Source organism: Periplaneta americana, chromosome 5, assembly GCF_040183065.1.
Source record: "Periplaneta americana isolate PAMFEO1 chromosome 5, P.americana_PAMFEO1_priV1, whole genome shotgun sequence".
NCBI classification, from domain to species: Eukaryota; Metazoa; Arthropoda; class Insecta; order Blattodea; family Blattidae; genus Periplaneta; species Periplaneta americana.
In genome coordinates, this window is record NC_091121.1 from 130,642,774 (window position 1) to 130,665,876 (window position 23,103).

Sequence of the window (23,103 nt, forward strand, 5' to 3'; positions counted from 1 at the left end):
GCCACTCGCCAGTCCTGGCTGCTGCTATAGTGAGGATCACGGAAGTGAGTCATTCAACGTCAAATCGCACAAAATTATACAAATTTTGACCGTCATATTTCTGATTGCGTTTATATTTTTTTACCAACTCTATGGGTCTAATAAACCAACAAGTGTATTTTTATTTCCTGCTAAGTCAACATGTTTTTAAAACATTGCATGTTAAAATTCGTTAAAAATGTCGCACAATGCAACATTTAAAGTGTCATATTTCTGAGGATATTGATGTTAATTTTTTTTTTTAAATGCACTGTACTGTACTATTGTTACAAACATTTTTTAGGATTCAATTTTTAAAAGATAGATATCAATGTGAAATAGCCGTACTAAAAATATAAAAAAATGCATATTAAGTGCACTGAAGTATTCTTAATAATTCCAGAAAAAATCACAATGGGATCTCAATAGTTTAATGGAAATTCAATTACTTACGAAACAATGTGTAGCAGTCAGTGCAGCAGCAGTGGACGGGAAGCGTTGAATCGCGCTGGGAGGTTTATCGGCGCTGGATGATCGAGTGAACGTTGCAACATTACACCCAGTACGAATCAAGTCACTCGAGGAAACACTGCTAATTTACTTATTATAATCAGGGAAAGGATTTATATGTAAATACATATTTACTTATAAAGCTAATATAATTTATATTTTGCATTATCTTTATGTTTCACAATGTGTAGGGTTGAAAAATCCTACTTTTATTTTCCATATTTTTCCATATTTTAGAGTTTAGTACATATTTTCGTTAATTTCCATATATTTTCCATATTTCATATAAAACAGTCCATATTATATTAGGTTTAACAATAAAACAAAACAAAATTCCATTAACTTTTAAAAATACATTTCAACAATAGAGATTTAAACACATGTTCAGTAATCCCTTTAACATCAGAGTTATTTGAAAATTAGCAGTCCTATCAACAATGGGAAAGTAAGTTACAAAACTGTATTAATTTAATTTAAAATTTTTAACAGACTTCAGTTGTGCAGCTCAACAGTTAAATGCCAGTCAGAGTACACATAGGTTCAGTTTTGTAAATCATACTATAAAGACTGTAAATATGCCAAAAGTACGTCATTCGGTCAATTTAAAATCAAAACTAACAAGTTACATTTCAGAATTTAAAGAAGATGGTTTATCAACTGACAATAAAATATTATTTTGTAATTTGTGTCAGTGTGCAGTATCATCTACACAAAAGTTCCTGGTGCAACAACACATTACAACTAGTAAACATCAGGCCAACAAACAACTAAATTCCAAGCAGAGACAATTGTTTTTAACACAACCAACAACATCGAATGTAAGATCTGAGTTTAACATCGACCTGTGCCGTTCTCTCATCTCTGCTGATATTCCTCTCTACAAACTAAAGAATAAGGTCTTCAGGGAATTCCTTGAAAAATATACTCAACATACAATCCCGGATGAGTCAACACTTAGGAAGACGTATGCTCCATCCATCTACGATGAGACAATACAGAAGATAAGAGATGAAATTAAAGATAGTTCAATTTGGGTTTCCATTGATGAGACTCCCGACAAAGAAGGTAGACTTGTTGGTAATGTAGTTATCGGTTTGTTAAGTGAACAATATTCTGAACGAATTCTTTTACATTGTGATGTTCTAGAAAAGTGCAATAACAAAACTATAGTTAAACTGTTCAACGAAGCTATGGGTATCCTGTGGCCAAAGGGTATTATGTACGATAATGTGTTATTCTTTATTAGCGATGCTGCCCCTTATATGGTCAAAGCTGGACAAGCATTATCTGTTGTATATCCTAAATTGACTCATTTTACTTGTGTGGCGCATGCATTTCATCGTGTGGCAGAAGTGGTCAGAGACAATTTCCCTAAAGTAGATTTGTTGATTTCATCAGTGAAAAAAGTATTTCTCAAAGCTCCCAGTAGAGTTAACGTGTTGAAAGAAATGTACCCTGAAATTCCATTGCCACCAAAGCCAATTTTAACTAGATGGGGTACATGGCTAGAAGCAGTTGAATATTATGCCGAACATATAGACTCTATTAACAATGTTCTCCTTGCATTGGACTCTGAAGATGCAGTCTCAATTGATACTGCGAAAACAGTTACCTGTGACATAAGTGTGAAGAATGACTTAGCTCACATTCAGCATACATTTTCATGCATCATAAAAACGCTCAAAAGTCTCCAAAATAGGCACCTTTCACTATCTGAAAGTTTTGAAATTATAAATAGTACTGTGGAACAACTGAATCGTGGTAGAGGTAAAGTTGCAGATGCAGTAAGAGCTAAGGTGGACACTGTACTTTCAAAAAACCCTGGATATGAAGAACTACAAAAGGTTGTTGCTGTGATGAGTGGTGAATCAACAGTGAAGATTAACTTGGACTTATCCCCAGCAGACATTGTGAAATTGAATTATGTACCAGTTACTTCTTGTGACGTCGAACGCTATTTTAGTCAGTATAAATCTATCCTCAGAGACAATAGAAGAAGATTCACTTTTCAGCACTTGAAAGAAATGTTTGTAACCTATTGTTATGGTAACAGACAATAAAAATTGTGTTTTGTTGAAACTACATTGGAAGATAAGGTACGTCCATTATATTTTTTGTTTAGTTTGATTAAAATGTACCAATATTTAACGTACATAGTCATTTTTTTATAATTTTAAGTCCATATTTAATTCCATATTTTGGTAAAAATCCATATTTAATTCCATATTTTGGTAAAAATAACTACATATATATTTACATATTTCATATATTTTTAGTCCATATAAATCCGTTCCCTGATTATAATATTTTCAAATATTTGTACATTATGCTTTTTAAACATTTGTTTTCATTCACACTACACTTTAAATTTTCATTCACCTACCTTCTTTCTCGAAAGAAAATTGTTTTACTAAATCTTCAGTTTTTGACAACGGAATGAAAGAATGTAATTTTAATGTACCAATTATTGGTTTTAGATTGTGGTATCTGGCCTGCAAATTTTCAGTGTGGTTTTTGTGCTTATTCAATGGACAAAATATAAATGACACGTTACACATGTTTTTTGTAACCAATCAAACAGTTCTTTTTTATGTTGTTATAGGATCTTGTATAGGCTGCTTCTCATGCTAAGTCTTTTAACAGTTCCTCCAATGCCATCACATGGACATTTACCATGCGGCGTTGCAAAGAAGTGTCATTCAGCACTAATTCCATAATCGTCTTCATGTAAGCAATTATTTTTGAAATTCTTTGTTTTTGTATTGTGAACTTGATCCATCGGAAAAGTAGATGATTTTTTCATATCGTTAAATTCTTGCTATGAGTCATTCCACGTCAAATTGCACAGCAATAAAACACGACCTTCTCGTAAATGGTCGATTTTTTTTTCTTGAATTCCAGACAAAATAATGAGACCCGTATTGTTTTATTATCACAATTATTAATTATTTTTGTAATTGTGACTATTTGAAATTACGCAAATTATGCGCGCACTGTTACATAACCTCACTTGGAACTCTGTGTCTACATATAATTGAGATTTGCAGTTTGGCGCATTTGCAAGACTAAATACAACACTTTTTATTACTTTAGGCCTATCACAAATAAATTTAAAATTTGGCCGAATTTTTTAATCATTTCTTTTTCAAAGCAAAATTACTATATTAAATAGCCAAGTTAAAAATCTGAAAGAAAATATAGACTTGTTCCCTTATGTATTATCTGTAAACTATTGCATTTAGAAATGTGGGATCTTCACACATACATTTGTAACGATTTATTTTCCGGAGGCATGCACGCGCTCGCGATTCCCAGCTAATCAACTGCTTGCGGCCGTAGGCTTGAAGGCTGCCCGCGGAAAGTTTTACGAAATCCCCCGTTGCATATAATAACTGATGTCGCCACACTACACAACAAATGCATTCATTCATCAAATGATTAATACCTTAAGGAACAGTAAATATTTTATCTGAAGTTATTTTATTATTGTCAGCTCAGCTAAGGGGAGGAGCCCTTCACAAAGCTGTATGTTTATACTATAATACAGCCAAGTGTTTAACGATAGCAAGGATGGGCAACGCAGTAAACCTCATAGCAGTAAACAGATAGGAGGAGACTTTTATAGAAGAGAAAAATAATCAGTCAGGGCTTGAATTTCATGGAGTGACTTGACGTCTATACAACATGAGTGATGGTAAAGATCGCGTAATTTATAACAAGTGTTTAAATCCATTTGACTTTCCTAATCACGCTTTTAAAAAGAAAAGTACACTAAGACGCGTAAGTCGCGATTTATTGATAAAGCTCAATTTAAAGGAGTCTTTGAAATGTTCAAATATGTGATTCTTTCCGTAAAAAATCTATCAACTTGCGGATAGGTCAGGTGAAATTATATGTGAAGCCGGTAGTTCTAATGATATTAATAAACATGAATCAAATGAAAGTGCGGAGAGAGAAAGTGATTATCCCAGTTCTTCTTCTAGCAGTTCTATGGATACAGCGCTAGAAATCTGTGATATTAAGAAATTAAACAAGAGTTTGATGCCAATAGAATCCCCTATCAAGAAAAGTAAACTACAACAAAAACAATACCCCAGTGAAAAGTTTCAAAAAAGTAAAAGGCTCCCTAGCAAGTAAAGGTTTTCATGTAGAAGATGCATCGTCATCGCTTTAAAAGTCAGCCATATTTTATTTTTGACGGAATGCAAAGAAAATGTACAACCTGAAAATTACATAGTTATTGCAGACTTTTCTGAAAATTATTCATTTGTAATACAAGATTCAGGTGTGCATAGGAACAAATGCCAAGCCACAATACATTGTTTCGTACTATATTTCAAAGAAGATACAGAAATTCGTCACAAAAGTATTGTTGTCATCTCAGAAAACATGAAACATGACACTGATTCCTTTCACTTTTTTTCAATCCAAATATACGGTATATACGGTAATTAGTTGAGAATCCAAAACTGCATATTTTTTGTGTGGATGAAGAAGGTGTCTTATTTATATTGAATGACAGGAAGCGTTAACCGTAACTATGATGCTAGATTGGGTAAAAGGTGATTAACAAACCAGCCTTTAAAGACAACAGTGTCCATCTTTTCACGGTATCGTACTTTGATTTTAAAGTTAGCTGGACGTCGCGACATCGGGAAGAAACCAGTTAACCAGGCATGTAAAACTATGAAGCGCTGATCTTTTTTAATTGGGAAGTCATTGTAGTCTTTTTTCGGTTTCCCATACTTTGCTTTTAGTATGGTGTACATTCACTCAGGTTTAATCTAAGTAAGCCAACACAAAAGGGACGACCCGTAGCTCTTAACTGTTTCAATGTTCTTTAACCTTTTAACATTTTTGAAATGATATCTGGCCTTTCCATTAAGAACTTCCTTTCACTTGTGTTTCTAATAAATCGAAAATTCTGTGAACTAGACACAATATTTGTCCGATATAGGGAATAGATGGTTCGTCTTATAGCGGCGACGCAAAAAGAATCTACTGAAGTTTTTTTAGGTATCCTTTTCGTGCGTTTCTTTCCTGGAGCCTGTAAAATATTATCACTTGCTTGAGCCTTCTTTATTGTTCATTGAATCTTACGAGCAGATGCACCAACAGCTGCAGTAGTTCTTTCGATTACAACATTTACCGACATTGTTTATTTTCTACATTTCAGTAACTCACAGTCAACACTGACGAATTTAGTAGTCTCACTTTAATAATAATAATAATAATAATAATAATAATAATAATAATAATAATAATAATAATAATTTCTTATTAACGTTATAATTTCTTTACCTTGTTAATATTATAATAATAATTTCCCTACTGTCCCACTTTATGGCTTTTACCTGTTTACGACACCAATTAACGAACACGAGTGCAACAGCCCGAACATTTAGATAAATAGTACAATTCTCCAACACAAACATGTTGCTGATAGTTTACACAACGCAAATTGTTTACCTTAAAACAGTATGTACCCAAGTTGCAACGGCACTTTCTCTCAGAATACACACCAATGATATTTTCCTTGTCACTATGACTATAACAGAGTTGGAGAGTAGGGTGTAAAAAGCCAGACATTTCTAAGAATTCAGACAAAGAAGGATAGTTGGCCGTGTTTCTCCCACTCTCTTGTTAACAAGCCAAACAAGGGTAAAAGAAACTTAGCTCTCCACTGCTGTAGTGACATTGTGTGTTTTAAACATGCCCCTATTGAACCAACTGATGTCGAACACATCTTTCGATTATACCGTATAATGGTCTTACTAATAAACCGTGTAAAATTTTTAAACGAGACTTATGCGGAACTGGGACAGAAAACGTTACTAATAGTAATAAACCATGCATAAGCGATGGATGTATAAGCAGCATGTAACTATAGATGGGAATTGTTTCGCAGTAATTATTAGACATCGGATTTTTAGGCACTAAAAATTGCAGTTTTAGGCGCCTAAAATAAGCTCAAAATTTGTAAAATTAGGCTCTATTTTAATGAAAATAGGCATTTAGGCACATCAAGGTATCATACTTGATTCTTTCACTGAAATTTTTAGTTATACACTATAATACGCACAAAAAAGTGTGTTTAAACACTAAAAAAGAATACTATATTATATTTATAAACAGAGCTGCACAAATTTAATATATTGAAACTAATGAAATAATGATTATTGATATCAAGATTACTCATTTTAAGTTATTGAAATTCAGTTCCATGCTCAGACTTTATTATAATTATCTGCACAGTACACCACCAGAATTTTTTCTAAATTCTCCACAGTTAACCTTTGCCTTTTGTCACTGAGAATCATTTTGAAAGCAGAAAAACTTCTTTCAACCGAAACTGATGTGAGAGGCGCAAATTTTAAATTAGGTACAATAGAAACATCAATACTTACTGGAACATATACACTTTCCCCCGATATCACTCTTGATACTTTTTCCAACAATGAAAATCCTACATTCTTATTTAATACGTTGTCCCACTTATTTTTAACTTTTTTCCCAGTTTCGCCCAAAGCAGAATGTATGTTCACTTGAGCTTCCTTTACTATTGCTATTTGGCTACAAAGAGATTGTTTTTCACGTTCTAATTGTTCAATGCTTGCAGGTATGAAAGAAAAGTTTGATGTTATGTAGGCAATATCGTTTTTCACTCGTGAGTCATTCAGACAATCTTTCACTGCTTTCACACACGCTGCACTATCAGTTTCAGGTAATTTATCAATAACTGTGACCACTTCTTTAAAATACTTACAATAATACACCACTGACTGAATCCAGGTTCCCCATCGTGTAACAACCTGCTGAGGTGGGAGTGGGATATCTGGAAAGTTCTCTCTGAATATTGAAATCCTGGATGGGGCTTTACAAAAACATTTTTTTTTGTGTTAGAAATAAACGAATTGACAAGAGGAAATTCATTCCGGATTGTTTCAGAAACCCTGTGAAGGCCATGTGCTAGACAGGTTACATGCGTGAGGTTAGGATAAAATGTTTTAAGAAGTGGAGCTGCAGCAACCATGTATGAGGCAGCATCAGTACAAAACAACAGAACTTTAGAATCGTGTATATTACCTGAGTATAAAGACTGTAGGCAATGGCTTGGCTATTCACTTTCGAAAGTTCCTTAACACATACGAGGTGTGGAATCGAAGGTCCATCAGGACTAAGTTTTCCTACTATCATATTTGCTATATACCTATTCATAGGATCTGAGGTTTCATCCACAGAGACCCATATGTAAGAATCACCTATATCCTCCCGAATGGAAGCTAAAGTTTCATTGTATAAGTTATTCTGTCTAAGTAATTTTTTCTTAGGGTCGACTCAGATGGGATATTTTGTTTGCAGTATTTTTGTAAAAACTGTCTTAAAACCGGATTTTCAATTGCATTCCAGGGAATGTTAGCAGCAACAAACGCTCTGGTTAAATCAGCATAGAAATTGCTGCTGAGATTGGATGAAGTAGGCTGTGTTAGTAAAGTTTGTTGCAGTTGATTTTTCTGCTGAGCTTTAGCCTTATGAGCCGATCCTTGCACATGCTGCTTTAGGTGGCACTTCTTTTCTTGCGAAATCTAAAAATGTAAAGTAAACTGAATTAAAATAAAATCCTAATTGTTGTATTGCCGTATTTCTATCACAAAGTTAGTGGGTTCGAACAATCAACATTTTAATGACCTGCAAATACTTTAACTATCGGAATTTAAAAGGTTAAAGTGTAGTGGTCTTAAAAAGAATTATACCTCAGGATAGCTCAGTCAATGTATAAATATTATAGGCCTACTCATTAAAATTAATAGAATTTATATATTTCAACTATTGTTACATACCTGTTTGCTACAAATCTTGCAGAATATTATTTTTCCATCATAAGTGAATTCTGAATATTCTGTTAGCCATTGCCGGATCAATGTAGATTTTGCACTTATATTTTTCGGCATTATCGCGTTAAACTTCACAGGAAAACGTCCTACCGCTCAAAACTTCTCAACACAAATAAGGTGAAGGAAAGAGCAACTGTTAACGAGCATTCAAATGAACCGTTGTTATTGAGATTCAATTGGACAAAAATACAAAGTTCCACTTATTGTTGCATTTTCTGGTAGTGTTAACACTAGGAGGGCCATTCTTTTAAATATTTTGTAACGATTTAACCTACTAATTCGCAGTTTTACGACTTTTCATAAATATTTCAAAAACACTCTTTCTCCAAAAATTGTGATTTTATGACACTCTGAAGGGCAGTACAGCTAATCGGTTTCAGACCGAAAACAGTCATTTTTATAGTATAGTATATCTCTGAATCGGTAGCAGCACATGTTGTGATTGTTGCCTGCTTCAAAACTAAGGTTGGTTCTTTGTCGGCATTTATGCCTCCAAATATGTTAAATTCGGTGAAATCTATTGCGAGTGTCGTGAGATTCAAAACATTTTGTTTCCTTTATCAATGGTTTCATGGCCGGTGTGAAGCAAACTTTCCACTTTTTAAATGCCTTAAATTTCGCAGTGAATGCATGTATAAATTATAAAAAGTAAGAGTAAAATGCGAAACTTTACAGTGAGTCAGGCATTTTTAGGCGAATATTAACAAATTAGGCTCTAATAACCGTTTTAGGGCATTTTAGGGCACTATAAAACTCTTTGAATACCTTTCAATTTCCATGAAACACAAATATTAATAATTATTTTTACTTTTCTCCTAAAGAAACAAAATAGGCATTTGCCCTAGAATCCGATGTCTGGTAATTATACTCACGAAACCCCTCGTATATAGAGAAAAAATGGCCGCCTTTTAACATCTTTTCGTATCGATTATCATTTTATGATGATGGTTGGCTTGTAACCACAGAAGATCAAAACAAAGAATAATTAGAATAATATTGCTGTAGCTGTACTCTTTGATCAAAATATAGCGTGGTAATCGATCAGGCCCAGTTGCACTATCAATACTTAGCGCACCACACTAGTGCACATTAACGGACGCAATAGAGAATCTCAGTTATTCTGTTACCTTTCGTAATAAAATAATGACGAAACTATGGCATAGCTTTGTAACAATTGTGTTGTTATACACGACATTAAGTAGTGACTATTAGTCAGGAATTTACACACGACTTATAAACGAGCTATTCGCTGTGTAAGTATAAGACAGTTAAACGTATATAGGCCTATAAGAGTTTTTATGAGTAAGACCATAAGTGTACTAGCTAAGAGTTATTTTTAAAACTTACAGAAAATATCTGCTGCATAATACGTTAAATAACCAAATATATTACATAATGTCAAGTGCGACAATTGCCACTGGCGATATGAATAGCCTACTTTAGTAAATTGAAGTTGAGTTCGAAAGCCATGAACAGAATAGGCCTACATAAAAAGAGAGACCAGTCTTCTCCTAAACCCCTACTTTGGCCTACATCATAATTCCACAAGTTAAGTGAAAAATTAAACAATTATATATATATATATATATATATATATATATATATATATATATATATATATATATATACTAGACATGCTTCCATAGAGCTTCTCCGTAGTCTACGTATTTTGAACAGAATTTTTCCTTAAGGTGGATTCTGATTTAATATTTATATGCCAATAAATTTATAGCCTATATGTATGAATTAATCAGCCTACAGTATATTATATTTGTATTCTATAATTTCGGAATATATATTTTTCATAAATTGTCCTACTTGATTTCACGTACTATATTATTCTTCTCCATGTTAATATTATATTATGTAATTTCATTTTAACTGTAATTTTACTTTTAGTTCTTATTTTATTTATATAGTCCATTCCTCTTTATATCTAAACTGCGACCGAACACGAGCGCTGCTTGTTCGGTCCTCAAATTTTATTAACATTATTGTATCCTCTTTTTTATATTGATGTATTATTTTATTTCTATTTCTGTTGTAATTATATTCTGTAGTCTGATGTTTTATTCTGTATTATATGTTATGTATTATTATATTATATATAAATACAATACTTTTCCAAGAAGTTTTTAAATGAGGATTCTCTAGAACGCTGAACGGGATATTTTCCGCGACGATTGCCCGGCATGGTTCAGCATGATATTAATTTTTGCTTGAAGAATTACATGTATGTCTGGGTTAGCAGAAACTATTATAATTTTCCTTTTTGTTCACGTTTTCCTGCTGTGTAGCTCCTTGCATATGTTGAATGAAGTGTTTTTTTTTTTTTAATGGATATAGGTATACATACAGAAATCAAAAATATAAATAGCATATTGTAAATAATCCGACCTAATTTTAAAGATATTATACACTGATCGGGAAAAAAATCCAATCACTTGAAAAAAATCCTAAAAGTAAAGTTTAAAAGTAAATTATGAAGTAATCTCTGAACATAACTGTTATCATACTAATTTTAAAAATTACACTTTTATCAACTTTTGACACGATAATTCACGTATTTCACACCAATTAATAATCCGTGGCGCTAAAGCCCGTGACGGGCCTAGACCGACCAGCCGGCTGCTGGCCTCACGCCCACATGCCGAAGCAGAGGTGGACGATCATCCAACCAGAATGGAGATATCGTGTGGTTAGAACGATGATCCCCCCAGCCGTTATAGCTGGTATTCGCAACCGGATTTCGCTACCTATCGTAGCTCCCCAAGTGCATCACGATGCTGGGTGGGCACCGGTCCCATACACTGGCCGAAATTTCATGAGAAAATTTCTTCCCCCATGAGGATTCGAACCAGCGTGTATTCCGTAACGCGAGTCCTAGGCGGGATGCCTTGGCTTAGACCATGACGCCACGGCGCGGGACTTTCACACCAATTAATCTTCGATTTATCGCCCAACAACGAAGGAGTGTGTTTTTGTGCTGAACATGTGGGGTAGGTCATCATAAACAATTGAAGAGGTTTTATTGCTTCCTTTCCTTTTGAAAATGAATAACAAGCGTCGAAAATGGTTTGTTTGCCATTTCGTCAGTAAGTTTAGTTCAGACAATGCCTCTGTCACCCCAAGATGTTGCCAGAACTGTCGCTCTCATTGATGACGGACGCAGCCTCCGTTACGCCGCTGCTACCATAGGCGCACCATACACCATGGTGCAAGAGGCTGTGAAACGGTTCCGGAAAACACAGAGTTACTCCAGAAGACCTGGATCTGGCAGAAAAGGGAAGACTTCAGCCCGAGATGACCGATTTCTCGTCAGCCAGGTTCTAAGAAACCGCCATACCACAGCAGTTGAAGCTCGGAATCGACAACATGTGCGGGGGTGTTAAGCGAGAGGACTATTCGACGACGCCTTGGAGAACAAAATCTTCAATCACGACGACCTGCTACGGGACCAGATCTGACTAGACAGCACCGAGCCGACCGTCTTCAGTTCGCTCATCAGCATATCAATGGACTGTGCAGCAGTGGAGCAGTATGCTGTTTTCTGATGAGTCCAGGTTCTCCCTGAAATCCCCAAATGATAGGGAAAGAGTCTGCAGACGATCTGGAGACCGGTACGCAGAGTGCACATTGTCTGCAAGGACGCCATTCAGTGGAGGCTCCGTGATGGTGTGAGGCGGCATGTCCATGGATGCCCGAACGGAATTGGTGATTGTCGAGAATGGTAGTCCCAACGCTCACCGCTACATCAACGAGATTCTCGTCGATCACGTCGTGCCCTTTGCTCCATTCATTGGAGACAATGCTCGTCCACATGCAGCGCGGTGCGTATCACAGTATCTTCATTTTATTATCTGTTCATTTGTAATTCTTGATAGCGTATTGTGTACCTGCCGCCGCGAGAATTAATGTTGATCCAGCCGAGCGTAACTAGAATCCTATGACTACACTAGTAGAAAATGTGGATATGAAGGCAGTCGCTCCGAGGAGCTACAGTTCTGCAGGTCTGAAATAAACCTTCGTGACAGCCAATGGGTACGATGAAATCGGTGGTTAGATTGGCCACTGTGAAGTAACTTGATTTAGGGTACTTTATTGAAAGGATATAAGGGAGATTTTTATACTGTTAGGATACACCGGAGACGTTTTTCGTTAATTTATGCTCACTTTCTGTTATTTTTGCAAGATTTTGGTGGGAAATTAGCTTAATGTTTAGATTTTTTCTTTATTCAAGTAAAGAACAGTTTCTAGTGCTCAGCTGAATTCTAAAAAGGTAAATAATATTATAATATATTATACTAATGTAATTTAGACTTTATCAGTCGGTCTGAATGATCAGAACAGTTCCACCAGAACTGCTACAGCCAGAGTCAGCATTTTTGGCGCATATCCTTGAGTACAGTGCCCAGTCTGTGAGCATCTTATTTGTCAATAAGTTTATTACGCACAATATACTTAACTTTATTTCAATCGGTAATTATGTATGGAATTATAGGATGAGGTAGCTCATTTAAATCCAATTTTAATCCACTTTATTACAGAAGAAAATAATTAAAATATGTCTTCATAAACCTATTGATTTTCCATCTCAAAAATTGTTTCCAGACTTTAATGTTCTTAACATAAGACAAATTTATTATATTGTATTTATAACATTCATACATAAAAATCGAAATAATTTTGAATTGTATTCTCATAGTTATGAAACAAAATGTATGAATTCTTTAAGATTGTTTGAACCAAAATGCAACACTGTTACAATATTTAATCATAGTAATAATTTAGGCCCGAAAACAACAAATTTATATTTAAATATCCTAATATTGTCAATTCTAACAGTTATAGTATTAAATTTAAAAAGTTATGTATGAATTTTATACAAATTGAAAAATTGTAAATTTAAATTTATATATTCTAATTGCATAGTAGACATGAGACAAATTGTATTATATACTTAATAATTTCAATTCAGGAATCCGCCCCTGAGCACGAGTTCTACTCTTTCAGGGGCGAGCTAAAGTTTTTCTGTATATATTACATTTTATGTTACAATTATTAGCAAAATAAATAAATCTGTTGCCAGTGCAGATGATAATGGTACCACCTCGTAAACACACGTCACTTTAGCAATCTCCCAATCATAGTTGTCAGTCTTATTACCCACTGACTGCGGCAAAGGTAAGATACTCGCTCTTAACGCTTCCATTACTTATTTCACACGCCAAAAACGGTGGCTTTGGTTATACAACTGCGACGCCGCTCACCTACTGCGGTGATGGGAGGAAGTCTGCATTGTGATAACTAGATTGGACACGTCTTGTCCACTCTTCCAAATGTCAAGTTTAAAATGGAGAAGTAATTCATAACATAACTCCACTTTCGGTAACAGTTCTGCATTCCTGTGCACAGACAGGGGACGAGTTTCTTCATTCTACTAACTAGAAATGTTTAGCATATCGTGCCGTCGGAATGCGCCATAAACTCGTTCATCTTATCCCACGAACTGATATGGATTTTCATGCCTAACCCGGATACATAATAATTTTCTATGCATTAAAAGTTTATCGCAGTTCGACATCACGAACATTAAAGCACTGACCAAGCTGAACTTTCTATGTTTTATTGAACAGTGCACTTTAAGTCATATTAGGCTCATTTGTCTTTTTTTTACTAGGTTATTTTACGACGCTTTATCAACAGCTTAGGTTATTTAGCGTCTGAATGAGGTGAAGGTGATAATGCTGGTGAAATGATTCCGGGGTCCAGCACCGAAAATTACCCAGCACTAGAGTTGGGCAACACGATTCTTTTTCAGAAGTCGATTCCAACGATTCAGTCACACATTACGAAACGATTCTAACGATTCGTTTACGATTCTTCCAGTCTGCGATTCTAACTATTCTTTTGAATCGTCAACGAGTTCACGATTCTTCCTAGTCTGCGATTCCAACGATTCGTCAACGAACGACTTACAGGACACTTTCATTTGCAAACCACGGGTAGAATAAAAACGTTCTACATCTCTCGCATAGATGGCATAAGAGGCGAGACATTGGATTGTCTCTTTCTCATTGGCTGTAACCATTCATCATGACCTCCATTAATCTACAAAATTATTCAAGTTAGTGTTTCTTAATTATAATTTATCAACTGAACCTTATTATCAAGTATATTTTTTGCATTACATCTCTATTTAACCATGTAAATTTCAAGTTCGTGTTCATTATTTCTCACACTTAACAAATGCACTATTTTGATTTCACTCTCGCTCGGGAGTATTCGGCACGGTTCGGAAATGCCCGCTGACAGGTTACATCAAACAAGTAAATAGAATCGTGGGTTACGATACCATGCCGATTCGTTACTATTCGTTAAAACGACGATTCCTTACGATTCTTTTGAACGGCGATTCGTTGATACCACGAATCGATTCTTACGATTCTTTATTATTAGTCGTTCGAATGAACGATTCGTTCACGAATCGACCCAACTCTACCCAGCACTCATTTGTCTTTGTTGTTCATTTTAACATTTCTATAAAACCATAAAATTGTCTTAAATTAAAACGTTAAAATTATTATAAAATGTTAAGAGAGGTAATAAGCCTTAATGACAGACGGGCCCCGTTTCAACACCGGTGTGGTATCATCATTGTCTTTCGAACTACTGCAGCTCCAGTTCGTCTTGATTTCCGGCGATGCTGTTTCAGTGCGGGGGGGGGGGGGTTGTTTGTATATCGTGTATTATGTGATCAAATAATGTATTGTGTGTATTTTCGTTTTTTGAATGAAGCAGTAAATTTGTGTTTATTGGTATTGCCATATGTTAATGTTATGTATTTATTCTCTTGTGTTGATTGTGTTGATTTGTTATGTTTTTGTTTTGTCTTTTTTTATTAGTGTGTCTTATGTTAGGGTTACATCCGTTGTCTTGTGTTATATATTTTATTGTATTTAGTTATTCAATGTAGTTATCATTATTCATTGGTAGGCTATATTAATTAATCTGTGTCACTGTACGGGAAGCTTTATATTGTAGGGGATGGTTTAATGAATAAAACTGTGTATGTGTGTTGTGGTTGTAGTGGATTTCCTGTATTTCCGATATTCGTGTTTGTTGTTTGTTTTGGTTATTGTAATGTCTAAGAAATGTATCGTTTGGTTATGTTCTATTTATATTTATATTGTATACTTTAATCTGGGATGTATTTTGTTTAGTTGTTGATGTAAGTTTTCTGTTTGTCTTTTATTGTCATTGTATAAGATTATGTCCTTCATAAATAATAGTGTTGTAAAAAAAACAAACACATATTAAATACTGACAATAACAAACGCGCAGAGAAAATGATTTACTGGCATCAATGACAACATACCCACAACATAATATAAACACACAATTACAATTCAATACATTATTCTGATCACATAATACACGAATATATATATATATATATATATATATATATATATATATATATATATATATCAAACAACCTCCCACCACCATAACACACGCTGACCACTGACAACAGCAATCGCCGGAAATCAAGACGATCTGGAGCCGTAGTAGTTCGAAAGACATAAATGACGACCCACATCAGCAGGCTTCGAGACTTGGGACCTGATACAATAAGTTTACTGTGCATGTACTACAGGTTGTTGACTCGCTGCAGGTAGTGAAAGGTAGAGATGTGTTCAGGTAACAACGTTGCTGTTTAGAGTAGAGTACGGTAGTATGGGGAAACACACATGTACATTCTGAAAGTAAATATACATTACACAATGACAATGTCAAAAGAATGTAAAAAGCATTTATTCTCCTGTCTTTTATAAGCATTTGTGTTTAATTATACACAGTGTTAATGGTGGAAATAAACATGCAGCAATTTTCATTTCTTCATTTATCCTATTGGTCGTTTTTAGGAAGTGCAGTTACAGTACCGAATTGCAATGTACTACAAGATACATTCTCAGTGTCTCAAACGTAAATCTTTTTCGGTTATCTGTCAAACAAAGTTTGTACTGTGAAAAGCTGCGCTTTACATCGCATGAGGTGATAGGAGCAAAACGAAAAATACCTAACATCATTGCAGTCTCTAAGAGACAGTCCTTTCTTCTCGGGTGACTCTATGTTCACTAATTTTCTGTTTATATTACACAATGTTCCATAATATCCGTTATTTTTACATAAAATTGATTTCCACTTCTGTTTCACACGTTCAGTAACCGGTGTACTTGGTATCTCATTAATTCTCTGTGTCATTTCCTGAACTAATTTGAGGGCTTCCGGCTCTGACTTTTCTAACCGTGTAATACTTTCAGACACAGTTTGAAAATGGGTTTGCATGAAAACCAAATTTTTCGTCAGAACCTTCAAATCCAGAGCTTTAATTATTCTGATTGCAGAACAGTCGTCACTCAATGTATTGATTATCTGCACAATTATACGGGAATATTTAGCATAATAAATAGCTGCATTAAGCCATGTACCCCACTTGGGCTCTGGAGGTAGAGAAAGAGTGTGTGCTAGTTTCTTGAATTTCGCAACCCTCATTCTACAGTACCCTCATCCACTGTACGTTTCACCACTATACTCAGTACGGCGTTATGCGGATTCCCCTTTGAACTGTTCTATTGGGTCCGAAGTCTCGAAGCCTGCACATCAGTGTTGAAACGAGGCCTGTCTGTCAAGGTATATTACTTTTTAAACATTATATAACACTTTTAATGTTTTAATTTAAGAAAGTTTCGTAGTCATATTAGGCTTTAACGAAATTTTAACGACTTCAGCTGTTCTGATTTTTTTCAGGTCTTGGTTATAGCTGCTTGGAGAGAAACGCAAGTCAACAGCGATGGTCTTGCGTCATTCAAATCATTAAACGGAATCCCGTTTCTTCCAGCAGCAGAAGTAATGGACTGGTATTCAACCTGCCATATCAAAAGCTTGTTAGTCTTCTGCCAATGGACTGTACGAACAACGCGATGTTGCCAATTCACTGCCTACTACATCACTGAGAAGTGCTTCAATGGAGCGATGTGTAAATATTACGGTAAAATAATTCTATTTGAAACAGTGGTAGTTATCAAATAAATAACATTAAATTACTTAAAAGCCCAAGTATTATTACAGCAATTGCCATAAAAGCAATTCGAGGGCTTAATGTGAAACTAATGTAACTACAATCTATGTGTTATTCACAACAAAATTCTTAACGGGCAATAAACTTATTTCACATGAACTAAACCTTCATGTTTTGTAGTTACGAGTTGTATTAGATACAAAACTGTTCGGAAATGAGTTACGATTTTTTGTAACCAAGTAGAAAAACGAATTGTTGCCGATTAGTGTAAAAACCTAGTAATGTCAATTTTTGTGGTTACGTTAGTTTCACACTATTATCTGTGCATTTCGAATGGGCGGCTCAACGTCAAGCAATGGACTGCATTTGCCACGTATGCTTACATATCCTGGACCATTCTCCTCAACTAAAGTCAGCTGGGTCAGTGCTTCAGTTAACAGCTTTCAGTTCAGTGACTCATGCGTGGTTTGAACTTTTGTACGCGACCTTGACCCGCCAGTTCGAAATGCAGAGATAATAAGCCCTCGAATTAGATTATACATACTACAGTAATTCAAATTTAATATTTTTCGTTCGCTTTTGTTTTAAAATTCATTATCACTTGTTCTTAAGAACCATCTCTTGTGCTTTGTACACTGATATCTGACCCTACTAATCGATAGTGATCGATACTTTGTTGGTGTAAGTGTTGGTTCTTTAGTTCGTTGCTTACGAGATTATACAAGCTGGCGCATAGAGCTTGAAAAACGAGTCTGAAGTGGTTCCCTCGTAATGCCAATTCCGCCGCTCGGAGCGCTGTTCTGCCCTATATATTCATAGCAGAACACTTAAAAGACATTGACATTTGGGACATTTAAAGGACTCATCATTGCTTATTAAATGCATCGTACAATATTTTATGGACAATAGACGTAATTTGCAAACTTCTACTCCTCAATTATATTACAATAAAAGGCTGTCATTCTTGATATTAAAACATATTACATATAAACTGAGGGACTGTCTGCTCTGTACTTCAGTTCATACACCAAACATTTCCGGAAATAAATTAACTCGACATCTTACATATACGCACTATAGCCTACCCTTTTCACCTAATATTATTAATATTGTTATTAAATAAGATATTGCAACTAATTAAGGTACTGCATTATCTTTAATTTCCTTGAATTCAAAATTACGCATTTGCAAGAAGGCCTAACTTTTCCCTCTCTTTTTAAAAAAAATACGGACGTCACAATAACTGAGAAGTATAATTATTGCGCGATTTTTTCTTGCAGTGGTGTAAACATTTCTATAGGCCTACTGATTAATCTATTGAGCATAGTAATAGTAAACGCTGTAGTATTTTAGTGCGTGTACGCCTACTTAGCTCTTGTAAAACGAAATTTTCACTTTCACTTTCAACGGAACACTCACTTATATTCAGCTCTTGTATCTTGCAGTAAATTATCCATTTATGATCATCTTTCCAATATAACCTCCCATTGAAACGACCACTTAAAATCATGAGCTAGAATTTATTATTTTAAAAACATTTCCACGTACATACTGTGATAATTGTTATGAACCACAATACAAAAGACAACACTGTGAAATTGGATTAATTTACCAAGATCAACATCAATACCGGTAGTATAAAATCACATATAGGCCTAGGCTATATTATTTCATTACTTTATGGTATTAATTAGAAGGATTAATTTTGAAGAATTACAAATATGCTGAAATAATTTATGACACCTCTTATAGAAATGTAAAAATATGTATGTACATTTTGAAACAATGGGTATAGCACCACTTGAAAATATTGAGCATTTTAACAGTAACTTGTAAATTGTTCCATCACGTTGTCTATAGTGTTCATTTATTGTAGCACTTTTAGAACGAACGTGGTTCACATACATAAGAAGAAATGACGATGGAATGAGTCGAACACATACAGTTTTCTTTAATTTTTAGCAAATGATGAAGTTGAATATATACTGTTACTTCATATCCTAACATAAGTAGAGTTGCCACCATAGATGTAACACTTGAAATGAATATAAAATAAATTAATGTATTGGTAATGATACAAGAATAAAAAGAAATTAGGCTAGACATAACCTCACAAAATTACAAACACATGCTAAAAAAAAAAAAAAAAAAACTTTACGTATCTGTATATAATAAAACTAGATATTCCAGATATAATTTGTTTCACATGATAACCACCTCAGCCTATTTCGGCAGCAGCCATTATTAGTTACAGTTTGAGGTGCATTACCTAATCTCATACTAACCTTGTTAAGTTCTCTAACCTAATTCACTGATAATTACGTAACAATACACAGGTCTAAAATACAGACAAATACACATTAATTACCTAATAAGTACAGCATGAAGATAATTCATTACTTTTGTCGGTATTTTCTAAAAGAGAAAGGGAAAACAGTAACAACATTATCTTCAATGTTTACATCACGTCATTCACATTTTCATTAGGCCTATATCAGTAATGCTTGGTAAGTGAAACAATGCATGAAATTATTTTACATTTCGGGTCACATCATTCGAAAGTCGGAAAATGCAATTCGCCACTTTTAACATAGCATTGCTTGTTATATGAGAGAACTTTGACATTTACCTTAACCTATAAAGATACGACCTGTTGGTACCGAGTTCTTCACATAGCAAAACACAGACAATTTTCGAATATAACTTAGCTGAACAAACTTCAAATAACATTGTAATATGCTTGGCATATTTATAATATTCGTACTCAATCAGTAATGCACAATTAATCGAACTATTTTCACGATGCACAATGCTTTGTAATGGTAATATTCATCATTTCATAGGGCAGAGAGGCGAACCTAGCGGCAGAAATTGTCATGACTCACAGAGACCTACTTTCGATCGTGCTATGCGCCAGCTTGTGTAATCCCGTAAGCAACGCTTTAGTTATATAAAAAAGTATCGCAAGCAGGCAATACCGACGGAAGGAATGCGAATGAAACAATGCGATAAGGAAGAGAGGGCGACAGGAAAGGTCACGAGGTAGCTTGAATGATATTCAAGAGTACAGTCGGAAGAGAAATGGCATCGATAGAATCAGCCTTGCGTTGTGATAGTTACATTACGACTTTACTTTGTTCCATTGCATGTGAATACGTGTCTTGTATCGCACGGTATTATTATTATTTCATTCGTAAACACATGTTGCGCGTTTAATTAGCTTCGAATTCTTCTCTTGCTACGTTCTTTATTTCCACAACGATATCCTCATTTGTTCATCTTCTTGGAAGAGACAGTATTTCCATCGGCCAGCATCTCTCGCTCCCTCGGCGTGCCTACATACATACGTCAAAATAGACAGCAACGCCACCACTGCTTTTCGGTAATCGTTCCTTGCGCGAGCTATACTTCTATGAATAGACGGCGAAGATAATAGTCAGTGTTGCCAATCGTACATAAATATATCCGCGTTATAGAATTCAATGTTTCATACCCCTTTGCTGATTGTAAAACAACACTGGGTTTAGATGCAAACCGCAGATATTATTAATATGAGAATAATTTATGCTTAATCTATAATCATTTTCCCTGACACGTTTTTAACCGCCCCAATAATGATGCTACCTCCTGAGAACTAGAGGAATTGTTTCAAAGTTCAACTTTTTATGCCTTTTGTTTTCACTTATCCCATGGATAGAAAGTTTGCACGATCATAAAATAGTAAGTCAGATATCTTTGAACGTCAGTATACCTGTCTCAAGAAGGTGACCAAAGGGCCTCTGGAGTATACGCGTAAAAAGTGACAAGGGGTTTGAGGAAATTCCTGTGATTGCATACAACGTCTATGCAGAAATTTGGTAATGTAACTAGGATCAGTAAATACTATTCAATCCACAGTAGTAGTAGTAGTAATAACAACAACAATAATAATAATAATAATAATAATAATAATAATACTGTACACAAGCACATGAGAATATTCGGTAAATGTTGTTATTTAATATCCTTGTTACTTATCCATCAGGCTGCCAAGGAGGCTCAGTGCTGGAGCGCTGGACTTATATGCCAGGGCCCGGATTCAAATCCCGCTCTACCCCGTATTTAAAACTTGTATTGGTACAGACACGTGCCGTCGTGGTCTAAGGCATCCTGCCTACGACTCGCGTTGCTGAATGCGCGCTTGTTCGAATTCCCATGGGGGAAGTAATTTTCTCATGAAATTTCGGCCAGTGTATGGGATCGGTGCCCACCCAGCATCGTGATGCACTTGGGGAGCTACGATAGGTAGCGAAAATCCGGTTTCGCAAACCAGCTATAACGGCTGGGGTGGATCATTGTGCTAACCACACGACACCTCCATTCTGGTTGGATGACCGTCCACCTCTGCTTCGACATGTGGACGTGAGGCCAGCAGCAGGCTGGCCGGTCTTGGCACTTCATAGGCTGTAGCGCCATGGATTTACTTTACTTTACTTTACTTTATTGGTAGAGACAACACAGATTTTCTCCGCGTACCTCGGTTTTCTTACGACATCTCAACAATTCATCATCATTCATTACAAGTGTACTGTGGATCCACAGCCGTGGTGCACTCTGGATAGTTTTTGATGACCTAAATGTTCTACGCTTCTCGGCACTAGCGACATCTATTAAGCCAATCACATAGATGGGGCGAATAACGACAAATTAAGAGCCCTGCCAATGGACAATATATATATATATATATATATATATATATATATATATATATATATATATATCAGTCTGTGAGTAATGCCAAAACCTTTCATTAACTTCCAATAGTTACGCACGCATCTGTTTCGTGTCCATGTCAAAACACAACTCAACGTAACTTTTCAAAATACATATACTGTAAACCCCTTCCCATCGATCATAATACAATCTTCCAAGTATCCACGTTATGTAGGCTTGTTTATGCAGACTCTCCTCCACCGCTGTGGAGTAACGGTTAGTCTTCCTACCGTGAAACGAGGGGGCCCGGTTTGGGGCAAGTTACCTGGTTGGGATTTTTTCCGAGGTTTTCCCTCAACCACTTGAAGCAGAATTGCTGGGTAACTTTCGGCGTTAGACTTCGGACTTATTTCGCCTTCATTAGCATCACTTCATTAATCATCTTCAATAGTTAAAGATTAACCAGGAAGACATGGCGGACGTGGTTCCAGGATTCACCTACAGATAGCATTTGTCTGCGGGAGCTCCACATATCCAAAGCCGAAAGAGCTTCAATAAGCGGACTGCGGTTATATTGGAGGACTGTACCTCCCTCGGATAGATGACGCCTTGGAGATTAGTGGAATCGACGGCAGCATGTCTTTCTGGTTAAGGATGCAGCAGCTTCATCCACGTGAATTGCCATCGATCTGAGGAGGCCGCAGAGGAACATCGCAGGGAGGCGGAGGGGCGTTCCTGTTCACCGGACTCCGTCAGACGTGGATGCTGTGGCTGAATCGATAAGATGGCACCACACAGTGAATCACATACTTGATGAGGACTTCAAAATCATCCCATGCCTTACTGTACGTTTGTTTCTAAGGCGGTGTAAGTGAAATGGATATGGACCGGGTTTTCTCCCTT

General features: G+C 35.6%; 1 protein-coding gene and 1 long non-coding RNA gene across 3 annotated transcripts in view; one reads left to right on the forward strand and one right to left on the reverse strand.

Moving 5' to 3' along the window:
* LOC138700194 (neurotrimin-like) overlaps positions 1-23,103 on the reverse strand; it is a 712,090-nt gene that overhangs the window by 680,862 nt on the left and 8,125 nt on the right. The window lies entirely within an intron of this gene.
* The window catches only part of LOC138700195 (uncharacterized), an 86,604-nt gene that overhangs the window by 48,097 nt on the left and 15,404 nt on the right, over positions 1-23,103 (forward strand). The window contains exon 2 of the long non-coding RNA XR_011332297.1: positions 17,238-17,478. This is a non-coding gene — a long non-coding RNA (uncharacterized lncRNA). The remainder of the gene's footprint in view (positions 1-17,237; positions 17,479-23,103) is intronic.